The 12,442-nt window shown below is 30.9% G+C and overlaps 1 long non-coding RNA gene across 1 annotated transcript; it reads right to left on the bottom strand.

Moving 5' to 3' along the window:
• Positions 1-9,734: 9,734 nt before the first annotated feature.
• Positions 9,735-11,987, bottom strand: LOC107027642. The gene is made up of 2 exons (XR_001457772.2): positions 11,645-11,987; positions 9,735-9,997 (listed from the first exon to the last, which is right to left on the bottom strand). It is a non-coding gene; the product is annotated as an uncharacterized LOC107027642 (long non-coding RNA).
• Between the last annotated feature and the right edge of the window lie 455 nt (positions 11,988-12,442).

Genomic DNA, 12,442 nt, shown 5'->3' with positions numbered 1-12,442 from the left:
ATCACCCAGGAAAAGCTAATGTTGTGGCAGATGCTTTAAGTAGAAAAGCAGGGAGCATGAGTAGTTTAGCCCACTTACAGGTTTCTAGACGCCAATTGGCTAGAGAGGTTCAGACTCTGGCTAACGACTTTATGAGGCTGGAAGTATTAGAGAAAGGAGGAGTTTTGTCCTGTGTGGAGGCAAGATCTTCTTTTCTTAAGAAGATTAAGGGAAATCAGTTTGCTGATGAGAAGCTGAGCCGAATTCGAGATATGGTATTGCAAAGAGAGGCTAAAGAGGCAGTAATTGATTAAGAAGGCGTCTTGAGGATTAAGGGAAGGGTATGTGTGACCCGTGTGGATGATTTGATTCACACTATTCTTACATAGGCTCATAATTCAAGGTATTCTATACATGCTAGTGCAACCAAGATGTATCGTGATCTAAAGCAATACTTTTGGTGGAGTAGAATGAAGCGTGACATTGTTGATTTTGTTTTCCCAATGCCCTAATTGTCAGCAAGTAAAGTATGAACATCAGAGGCTTGGAGGGACACTTCAGAGAATGCCCATTCCTGAATGAAAGTGGGAAAGAATTGCAATGGATTTCATAGTTGGTCTTCCTAAGACATTGGGTAAGTTTGATTCTATTTGGGAATTGTTGATAGGTTAACTAAGTCTGCTCACTTCATTCCAGTCAAGATGACTTACGATGCAAAGAAGTTAGCCAAACTCTATATCTCAGAAATTGTTCGATTGCATGGAGTTCCACGTTCCGTCATATCAGATAGAGGTAAGTAATTTACTTTTAAGTTTTGGAAGACCCTACATGTTGAATTAGGTACTAGATTGGATCTTAGTATTGCATTTCACCCTCAGACCGATGGGCAGTCTGAGAGAACAATTCAAGTGTTGGAGGATATGCTTCGTGCGTGTATGATAGATTTTGGTGGTCATTGGGAACTGTATGGGAGGAGATGTAGGTCTCCCATTGGTTGGTTTGATGCATTTGAGGTTAGACCGTGGGGTACTGATCTTCTGAGGGAATCATTAGAAAAAGTGAAATTTATTCAAGAAAAGTTATTAGCAGCTCAGAGTAGGCAGAAGGAATATGCAGATCGGAAGGTTAGGGACTTAGATTTTATGGAGGGTGAACAAGTCTTGCTGAAGGTTCCACCCATGAAAGGTATGATGCGGTTTGGTAAGCGAGGTAAGCTTAATCCGAGGTATATTAGACCATTTGAAGTTCTTAAGCGCGTGGGGGAGGTGGCCTATGAATTGGCCTTGCCTCCAGGGAGCCAATAATAGTAATTTAATTTAAAGTAGCAACTTAATAACATATATATATATATAATTTAAAGTAGCAACTTAATAACATATATATATATATATATATATATATATATATATATATATATACCACGGTGATGAAAATTACATTATTCGTTGGGAGTCAGTTCTTCTTGATGAGAATCTGTCTTATGAGGAGGAGCTTGTTGCTATTCTAGATAGGGAGGTCCCAAGTTGAGATCAAAGGAGATTGCATCTATCTAGGTTCAGTGGAAGAATCAGCCAGTTGAAGAGTCCACTTGGGAAAGTAAGGTTGATATGCAAGAAAGATATCCACATCTTTTTAGAGATTAAGGTACTCTTTCTCGCCGTCGCCTTTCTTCCTATGATCGTTCGAGGACGAACGATTGGTGAATTGGTACTATTGTAACGACCCTTTGGTCGTTTCGAGTTCTAATATCTTGTGTTTCATTAAATATTTTTCGATGGATTCTAATTGGGTATTTTAGGACTACTTGTAACTGCAATATATAATTAGTGGGGTTGTTTCATAATTAATTTACTTGATGGTTAAAAAAGATAATATTAAAAAGAATAGGATTTAATATTTATTAGTTCATAATTATTTACCCTAGATAATTTAAAGAGTAACGAGAGAAACATTACCGGCGGCGTCAAGTAGAAGCGATTGTCATCCAGGTAATGCTTCAACTCTTTAATTTTCCTTAAATAATATGTGATGAGTTATATTAATTGGGTGGAAATTCTTGGGATGCATTAATGATCCATTTATTTTTTATATTCAATAGGTTTGTTGTCCAATTTTAGTCAGTAAATGTTAGGCGAGAATTTATGATTATTATTATATTATTAAAAATTAGAAGGATGATATAATAACTTTTGTATATGAAAATGGTAGGGATAAGTTTGTTGTGGGTTTGTATGGGTAATGGAAGCAACATAATTGGGGGATATTTATGGCATCGTGATGGTCAAGAATTGATGTTAGTGATTATAATGTGTAGAAATTTGTGATTTGAGAATAATTAATATTACCGTGATTAGATTATAGTAGAAAATTTCATATTTAGATAAGACTGTTACTAAGGTATAGTGTGATGGTTAAAGAAATTGGAAAAGTATTAGTGGAAAAGTTAATTATATTGAAGGGAAGAAAATTTGTTAATAGCAGAAGGATTATTATCTTTAAAATAATAAAAGTATAATGATTAAGCACAATTAAAGAAATTGAGGAGTTGAGTGGCGTATAGGAACTCCTAATGAGATATTAGTCTTATTGATAAATAATTTGAAGAATTGAGAAAAATAGATTTGATTAAATTGTGGTCATATAGTAACTTTCTTTAAATGTGTTCTTTGGGCAGATTATTAGTTCAAGACTAGTTAATTTTCGTTTTAAATTTGGTTCTTCTAATTATCATATTATAGACTATATTTTAGATGTATTGAGATAGTAATTAAATATTAAGTGTAATGAATTACTTAAATTCATTAAAGTTGGGCTAAATGGAGGAATTAAGACTTACCCTTAGGTTTGAAATTTAGTAAAATGATTATAGAATTAGGTGAATTGATGGGTATAGGTTAGACACTGAATAATATGAGTGTTTATGGAATTGTCAACTTACACCTTATGCATATTATATACTTGATAGATTGGAAGGGTTCGGAGACAATTAGGAAAGGAAAAGCGCTGGAAAAATAGTTGCTTGACTTCAGTTCTTCGGTGGAGGTAGGTTATGGTTTATTTCTATTTGATAGATAAACTCTCAATACAGATTGATATGTATTAAGTGATATTGTAAAGTCTCCTATGTATTTGATTTTGTAGTTGTATGTCTTGATTGTGTGGTTTGTGGTTGGCCTAAAATTATGAGACTGTTGAATTTTTAATCTTGAAACCTGTCTATTAAAATGACACATTGACAAAATAAAATAATGCGATAATTGGATCGGAGTGTCATATTTCGACACGGTATTATTGGATCGGAGTGTCACGTTTCGACACGGTATTATGAAATCGGAGTGTCACGTTCCGACACGGTATTATGGGATCGAGCGTCACATTCCAATACGGTATATGGGATCAGAGTGTTACGTTCCGACACAATAATATTAAAGGAAAGAAATCTTGAAGTAACTTAATATACTTAAACCCAAAGAACCTATTTTCCAAATGAGTATGGTGTGGAGGCATGAGTCCTTATAGGTGTGCTTGATGTTGTGATTGATGGTGTACCTATTATGGTGTTGTTGTCAATGGTTCATGTGTTTGTTAATTGCCACCTGTTAAGTATTATAGTTGATTTTATATTATTATTCAATATATATTGATTTTCATTTTGAGTTGGCCGATGATACCTACTCACTATGTGTTCCTTGTACTGACCCCTACTTCTCTCTTCTTTTGTGGAGTGCAGCAAGTGTAATCGACTTCGACTCGCCCTCAGCTCTAGCCAGTCTCCAGCACATCAGAGTTCAGGGTGAGCTATTAATTCTAGCTCGTGCTAGATTTTTCTCATTCACGTCTTGATGTCTTTGAATTTTGGACATAGACCATCTTTTTGCTTATTTTGGTTTCTTAAACACTCTTAGACTTGGTAATTTGAAAATAGATGTCCTTGACGTGATAACTATCAGTATTAAGTATTAAACTTTAGAAACTTATTTAAATTGGTTACTTAATAAGTTTTGGAGCTTTCGCATTATTTATATTATTTATAGTTGAACTATTGGTATATGTTGGGGTTTAGATGTATTGGTTCGCCCACCTAGGGAGGTAAGTGTGGGTGCCACTCTCGGCTCATTTTGGGTCGTGACAGTTTCCCTTTAGGCCCCCAATTTTTTTGAGTCGTCTCTACATCTAACGCATACTTAATCGTTATTATTTGTCTCTGATTTCCAATTACTTCTACAACCTTCCAAAACTAGGAATCTTTGTAATCCATCATTACCTTCATATGAATTGTTTCGAAATGTAGCAATTGATGTCCTTGAGGAATGCAACCTTGGAGATTATTGTGAGAGAGATTTAATAATGAAAGAACTGTAAGAGCAACAAGTTATTGTGGTATCTCTCCTGAAAGCTGGTTAAACGAAAGATACAATGATTCAACTAAAGATAAATTTCTAAGTGATGTTGGTATATTACCATGTAATCTATTATGATACAAAATTAGCACCTGAAGTGCAATGAGATCTCCCAAATTACTTAGAATATGTTCTTCAAATTTGTTAGTTGAAACATCAATAGTCTTGAAAATTATCGAAATTCTATCCAGTTCATACTTCATTCCTTTCGTTGAAATTGTTACAGAATCATTGTAATCTCTCTTTACAAATTTACCAAGATATGTTGTTACCTTCGTTGTTTAATCATTGTCCTCATTGCTTTCAATTTTTGAAACAGACTAGTCGACAAGTTTCCTATGAAAGCATTGTAAGAGAGATCTATGATTCGAAGCTGAGAAAATAAGTTTTCATTACTTGATGCTCTAACTGGCCCATGTAACTTGTTCGATCTCAAGCTTAAAACTTTCAGATTTGGTAAAGTTTCAAACCATATTGGGAATGTGCCTGAAATCTGGTTTGTGTGCAAGTCAAGATAGACAAGATTAGTGAAATTACTAATTTTAGGTGGGATAATTTCTGAGAGATTAATTTACACTAAAATCAACATATTAAAAAAAATGAGAGTCGAAAATAGAAAATTATAGAGTGTATCGATGACACAGGCACCTTAAATATCAAACTTCCTTACCCTACCATTTAGGCACATAACACAATATCAATCCTCACATGCATTCGAACTCTGTGTCCATGAATCCAATAAGGAATTAGTCTTGTTCTTGAAAGTTGCTTTCCATTTTAGGAGGGCTATTTCTTCCTCCTTGGAACCAAAAACAACTGTAAAGAGCTATAAAGGAATGAGAAATTGAACTATTTTTGTAACCATCATCAAATATATTGATTATATGCTATTTTCGTGGATTTTTTTCTTTTGATGAACTTGTGTAGCGTATGCATTTATTTATATTGTAGAGATCATTTTTTAAGGTATTGCTAGTCAGTGGCAAGACATTATTATTATTATAATTATTATTATTATTATTATTATTATTATCGTTGTTGTTGTTGTTGTTATTATTATTATTATTATTATTATTATTATTATTATTATTATTAATATTAAAAGAAAATAATCCAAGTGGTAGAGATTTTTTTTAAGGTATTTCTAGTCAATTGGCAAGTCAGTCTTATAATTATTGTTATTATTATTATTATTTTAAAAGAAAATTATCCTATTGGTCAATAGTTCGTTTAGTCCGATAAATGAATAGGGAAATATAAGGATTCTCAAATTAGTCCAACGTCATAAATACGATAGAGTATCATGACTCTTTTGTAAAATAATATTTCGGTAACATTTAAGAAATTAATTTGCATAGAAGATAAATTGTTTAAAAAATGGGGGCCACTTGTTAAAACAACTTAAAATTAATGTAAATTGCTCAACATTTTGAATTTTGATTTAAGAAAATATAATTTTATAATAAATTAATCGATTATATAATGTATTTCAAAAAGTTTTTAAGGAAAAAAGTTAATAATAAAAAAAATTAATGATGTGGTGTTTACATGATTTTGATGTGGCGGGTGAGAGTGTATTATACTCTCAGAGTGGTATTTNGGGGGGGGGGGGTTAAACGTCCGTAAAGTGTAACTGCTAAAGTAAGTTTTACTCCCAATTTCAGAGTTTTTTTATATGTATTTTCACTTTAAAAGTCAACTTTTTAAAATAACTTATATGTTATATTCAGATTAAAAAATAAAAATTAATTCTTGATTATTTATCAATTTTTAGTTTTTTACTTTAGCATATTAAGAGATATGTTTTAATATTATATAAATTTAGAAGAATAATAAAGTAGGGAGAAGAGAGTAGACTTCTTATTCATCTTCAAGATTCATTAATCTTATTTACAATGAAAGAAAACTCTTTTATTTATAGAGGAAACTTAATTTGGTCCCCAAGGTTTCCTAACCATATCCTAAAAGGACTCCGCATAATTAGACATTCACTATAATACTAATATGTTTATAAATTCTCCCTTGAATGTCAGTAGATTATGTGCCTCGTTAAAACCTTACTAGATAAAATCTAGTGGGAGAAAAATCTAGTGAAGAAAAAAGAGTACATATATCTAATAATACGCATTACGGATGCCTCATTAAAAATCTTACAAAGAAAACCCAATGGGACAAAACCTTGTGCGGAAAAAGAGTACATCACGTATTAACTCCCCTAATGAGAACATCAATACAGAGACTTGAATCTTCTTTTTCAAGCTTATGCACTATCTTCTTGAAAGTTGTAGTTGATAGAGACTTGGTGGAGTAAATGAACTATATTATTACTTGAACAAACATGTTGCATGTTGATATCACTATTTTTGGGAGCTTATGAGTGTAAAAATTTGTTGACTAAATATGTTTCCTTCTATCTTCTTCTATGAATCTTTTCTTCAATGTCAAAGATTAATGCAAGTTCCTTACTTTAACTTCTTTATGCAAATAATTTATTGTCTTTTGAAAACTCTTCAAGAGTTTCAGTTCTAGTCGTCAACTTGCATAACAATACTTGTATATGCTTTATGTATTTTGAATCTATTTAATCCTTATGAGGATTATAAATATGTTTTACAAAAACTGTATACACTCTAGATTTTGAACCCATCGAATATTTTCATATCATTTTTGTCAAGGGACAACATTCAACATTAAATGTTTGACATCTTCCAGTGCCTAGATTGCAATTTAAATAAGCTTTATGTTTATTAAGATGCATCATTTCACTTTTCACTTGATAATTATTTCTACACAACATGCTTTTATAGTCGTAAAATTTGTATCCTCATAATCTTTTACAATTTTACGCGCTATTGTATCAAAGATATCGTCAATGATATACCATTGTATTGATTCACAATATGACATAACTTATTGAGATCTCAACACTTTATTATTTTCATGTAGCTACTCCTATCATGAGTTTTCATAAAGTGTTATGTCGTAGGATCTTCACGAGAACATTGTCTCTTTATTATGATCATTTTGATTCTTTGATCCTCTCCTTTTTTCAAAGATTATTTTATTTAGAATTGATTAATCTATCATGCTTCATGCATGTCATACTCTTTCCTTAAGGAACATTCAATAGGAGTATTTACAACTCTTATGTTGCTTCTAATCTCCCCCTTATGTTAGACAAACTAACATATATCTCAATCTTTTGGAGAATCTATCCTTGTGCATCATTGTATATTCATTGATTATATACCACATATCAAAATAATCAGATAAAAAATATTTGGTCTCTGACCATAAATCAATTGAAAGAAATTTGATCATAATTTATTGGTCTAATGCATACAGTTACTTTTGTATGCGGTATCATATTTCATATCATTACATGAAGCTTTATTTTCTCAAGCAAATATTTCACTATCTCAGAAATTTAATGTCTCAATATCTTGAGTATTTATAAATATTATTCAGATAAATTGTCTTGATTACATATTCTGAAAATTGTGATTTTTACTCAAATTATCTTGCACAAACTTTTGCAAATGTCATACTACAGGTTGATAACAAATGCACATGTGATTATCTTATAGATGTATCTTTTATCATGTCACATGATAGGTGAACAGGTCCATATTCACCTTTAATATTTTTCAGAATTTAAGGATTTAGTCCCAACTTTAGTTGATCCAATCAACTTATCATGAAAACAAGCAACAAATTAAAAAAATTCTTGAAAAATCTTCTAATTTTTCAATGTATATCCATTACTCAGTATGCACATCTTTGGGATGATCAAATTATTCACGCCAATTAATAAATTATTAGTACTCGTAAACTCAAAGTTTACTATGTCATGTGTCTTTTTGCTTTAATAAATTCCCAAATTATTACTATTATATGGAAAATTTTCAACTTTAATACTCCGCGAGTAAATTTCAGATTTATTTTTTCTCAATTACTCTACCACTTCTAAAGGTAAGTCGTGATTCCATCACTGAATAGACGAATCTGATTTTCAGAAAATTGTATTTGTAATCATATTATTTATGTCAATACTTTTACAAACATCAAGCTGCGAGATAACAATATGCACACATGAGACCATCTAGAAGAAATATTTTGTAGGACCATTAAGTATCTAAACAATTCACTAGGTGGATGAATAGGTCTATTAAAATCTGTATACGTTCCAAAAACGCAGGGGATTCAATCTCAACTTTCGTTTATGATGGTCTCTCAATTAACTTGTCTTGCTAACAAGCAGTACAAGAAAGTTCACAATTTGAAAGAATTCTTTTAGGTTCTTCCATGAATGTCAATTTTAATTTTCCATAATTCGTCTAAACATTATAGACTAATGATGTCCCAGAGAATCATGCCAAATTAAGAAAGTATTGGAATTAGAAAAGAATGTGTCTCAATTGGATTAATTCTTATCCAATAAAAGTCAAAGATAAAGTAAGAAACTCTTCTTTAACATATGTCTGCCCAGACACATTTTTGGTGATACCACATCTACAACTAAAGATCGCCATCGTTTCACGCCTAGCATGGTGGCTTACACTTAAATCACTTTAGATAATGAATATATATCTTTAATATTTATTAAAAGTTCTCATTCTTCCACTACTAAAGTAACAGTGAATACCGACCTCCAGAGGTCGGTATTCCAAAAACCTACTTTCCAGCTTAGGCCGGAAAAATCTTGGTCGCTATTCAATTGTGACCTCTCGAAGTTGGTATTTACTGACCTCTCGAGGTCAATTTCAATTTAAGATGGTAAAATTCATTATTTCATTTTACGACTTTCGTAGGTCACTTTTATATATTTCTTTATATTTTGTTTTTATTATTTTCATTTTCTGGAGATCAGAAAATTTAATTCTCAAATTTTGGAATACCAACCTACGGAGTTCGGTATTTTTATTTCTTATTTTTGAGATTGTGACCTCCGTAAGTTGGTATTTTTTTTTTCTTATTTTTGAGATTCTGACCTTTGGAGGTCGATATTTTTATTTCTTTCTTTTTAAATTCCGACCTCCGGAGGTAGGTACTTTTATTTCTTATTTTTTAGATTCCGACCTCCAGAGGTTGATATTTTTATTTCTTTTATTGTTGAGATTCCGACCTCCGAGGTCGGTATTTTTATTTCTTATCTTTTAGATTCCCACCTCCAGAGGTCGGTATTTTTATTTCTTATTTTGAGATTTCGACCTCTAGAGGTCGGTAATTTTATTTCTTATTTTTGAGATTCCGACCTCCGGAGGTCGGTATTTTTGTTACAAAACTGGCAGCATTGAGCTGCAATTTTAGTTTCAAATAAGCTATTTCAAAATAATCTTCATCCAACCCAAAGAATTCCAAATGAGCTATTTTAAAATAAACTTCATCCAACCAAAACAACACAATATTTTCAGCATATACACTAAACTATTTTGAAATAAACTTCATCCAACTTCAAAATAAACTAAAATACGATTAAACAATTCTAAAAATATAGAAGTTTAAAATGTCAAATCAATACAACTACTCTTTATCATCCTCACTCTCCTTATCACCCTTATCATTCTCATCATCAGCTCCATCATCACTGCTTGCCGGACATGGAGGAAGAATATTCCCTGATTCAAAAAGAAAAGTTTTTTGGGCTTGAAGCGCTGCATACCTCTTGTTCTGTGCTTCCTTTAACTTAATTCCAATACTATATTAACCAACTAAAATACTTATCTTATTTGAAGAACTTAACAACTTTTTAAGTCTAATTAGTTTAGTTTTAACTCAATTCCAACAGTATATTAACCAACTAAATCACATTAACTTATTTGAAGAACTTAACAACTTTCTAAGTCTAATTAGTTTAGTTTTAACTTAATTCCAACACTATATTAACAAACTAAATCACATTAACTTATTTGAAGAACTTAACAATTTTCTAAGTCTATTAAGTTTAGTTTTAACTTAATTCCAACACTATATCAACCAACTAAATGACATTAACTTATTTGAAGAACTTAACAACTTTTTAAGTCCAATTAGTTTAGTTTTAACTTAATTCCAACACTATATTAACCAACTAAACCACATTAGCTTATTTGAAGAACTTAACAACTTTCTAAATCTAATTAATTAGTTTAGTTTTAACTTAGTTCCAACACTTTATTCATCTTTAACTTATTAAACAACTTAACAACTTTCTAAGTCTAATTAGTTTAGTTTTAACTTAATTCCAATAATATATTCACCGATTTAACTTATTAACCAACTTAACAACTTTAAGTTTAATTCTTTTAGTTTTAACTTAATTCCACACTATATTCACCAATTTAACTTATTAAACAACTTAACAACTTTCTAATTCTAATTAGTTTAGTTTTAACTTAATTCCAATAATATATTCACCAATTTAACTTATTAAACAACTTAGTAACTTTCTAAGTCTAATTAGTTTAGTTTTAAGTTAATTCCAACATTATATTCACCAATTTAACTTACTAAACAACTTAACAACTTTCTAAGTCTAATTAGTTAAGTTTTAACTTAATTCCAATAATATATTAACCAACTAAACCACATTACATATTTTAACGTATTTGAAGAACTTAACATTTTTACAAGTCTAATTAATTTAATTTTAACTTAATTTCAACACTATATTCACCGACTAAGTCTTATTACATATTTTAAATTATTTGAAGAACTTAACAATTTTATACATATAATTTATTTAGTTTTAACTTAATTCCAAGACTATATTCACCAACGAAATCACATTACATCTGTGAATTAGGATTAACACATACTTTACTTGTTCTATGTAACTTACTAAAGAAAATATGCAGCATCAGTTTGTGATTATATTATTTAGTTAGAGATAACAAGAGATTATTTTGCATTTTGAAACTCTTAAAAGAATCAATAAGAAGCAGGGTAATGTGATTGATTCATTATAGTATTGAAATATTAAACTTCATATATAATTTTCCACATTATATAAGCAAGTTGTAGTTATAGCTCCTTTAAATATTGTGTCAGCATATATTATCTTGTGTTTCTATCATAAAGATCAAATAGGAATTTTTAGTTGTTTCAAGTTACTCAATAATTAGATTGCTTTATAAAAATAAAATTAAAAGGCTATAAGGTCAAAAGTTCTAGAGTAAATCACTGGGAAGTGGGTACTTGCTAGAGTAATATAATTAAAGGAAAAAACAGAACACAAGAATAGATGAAGAAAATAAAAGGACTATAATTAAGGACAACAAACTCACAAACTCAATGCTAACGCCCATGGAAGCTATTTTAATTCATTGAAACACGTCAAACTCACAAACTTGCCGTCGCAGATACTAGAGTGCGTCTCGCTGGGTGCTGCTGCTCGCCCTCATCGCTGCTGGTCGGAGAGAAGAGAGGAGCGGAGATGCAATCTCTCGTTGTTCTCGTTTGCCGGAGAAAGAGAGGAGAGAAAAGAGGCGGAGAGGAGAGGAAAGCTTTCCCGGTTGATTTCGCCGGTGCTTGTCTTTGCCTCACCGGCGTTGATAGAGAAAGGGACAAGGGGCGAAACCGGTGCTGGTTAAAGAGAGAGAAAGAAGGAAGATGGAAAAGTGAATGGGTTTATTCCTTTTGGTAGGTTAAAATAGAAAAATGGATCTTGACCGTTAATTTAAAGTAGATATAAGGCTAAGATTAATTAAGAGAGATATGGGTGGTCAAAATTAAAAGGGACGAATTAGATTGAAATTTGAATTTGGTTATAGTTGCAATGAGCAAATGTCCTAGATTTGTAACTAATTGAAATTACAGACTAAACTCCAAATAAAATTAAGTATAAATCGTTCTAGGATTGAAATAAATTGAAACAAAATGGGCTAAAATTTAAATAGAATTGTAATCGAATAGGCCAGAATGAAAGGAATTAGAATTAAAAAGATTAAATTTTAAATGATTTAGAAAGAATTTAAAGAAATGACATCCAATTAAAATACTATAAATATTATAATATAGAGGCGGTTTAACCGTCTTCGTGAGGTCAAAATATATATCTCAAATTATATATATATATATATATA

Source organism: Solanum pennellii, chromosome 1 (genome assembly GCF_001406875.1).
Source record: "Solanum pennellii chromosome 1, SPENNV200".
NCBI classification, from domain to species: domain Eukaryota; kingdom Viridiplantae; phylum Streptophyta; class Magnoliopsida; order Solanales; family Solanaceae; genus Solanum; species Solanum pennellii.
The sequence above is the reverse complement of the archived record's forward strand: the minus strand, read 5'-3'. Positions and strand labels throughout refer to the sequence as shown.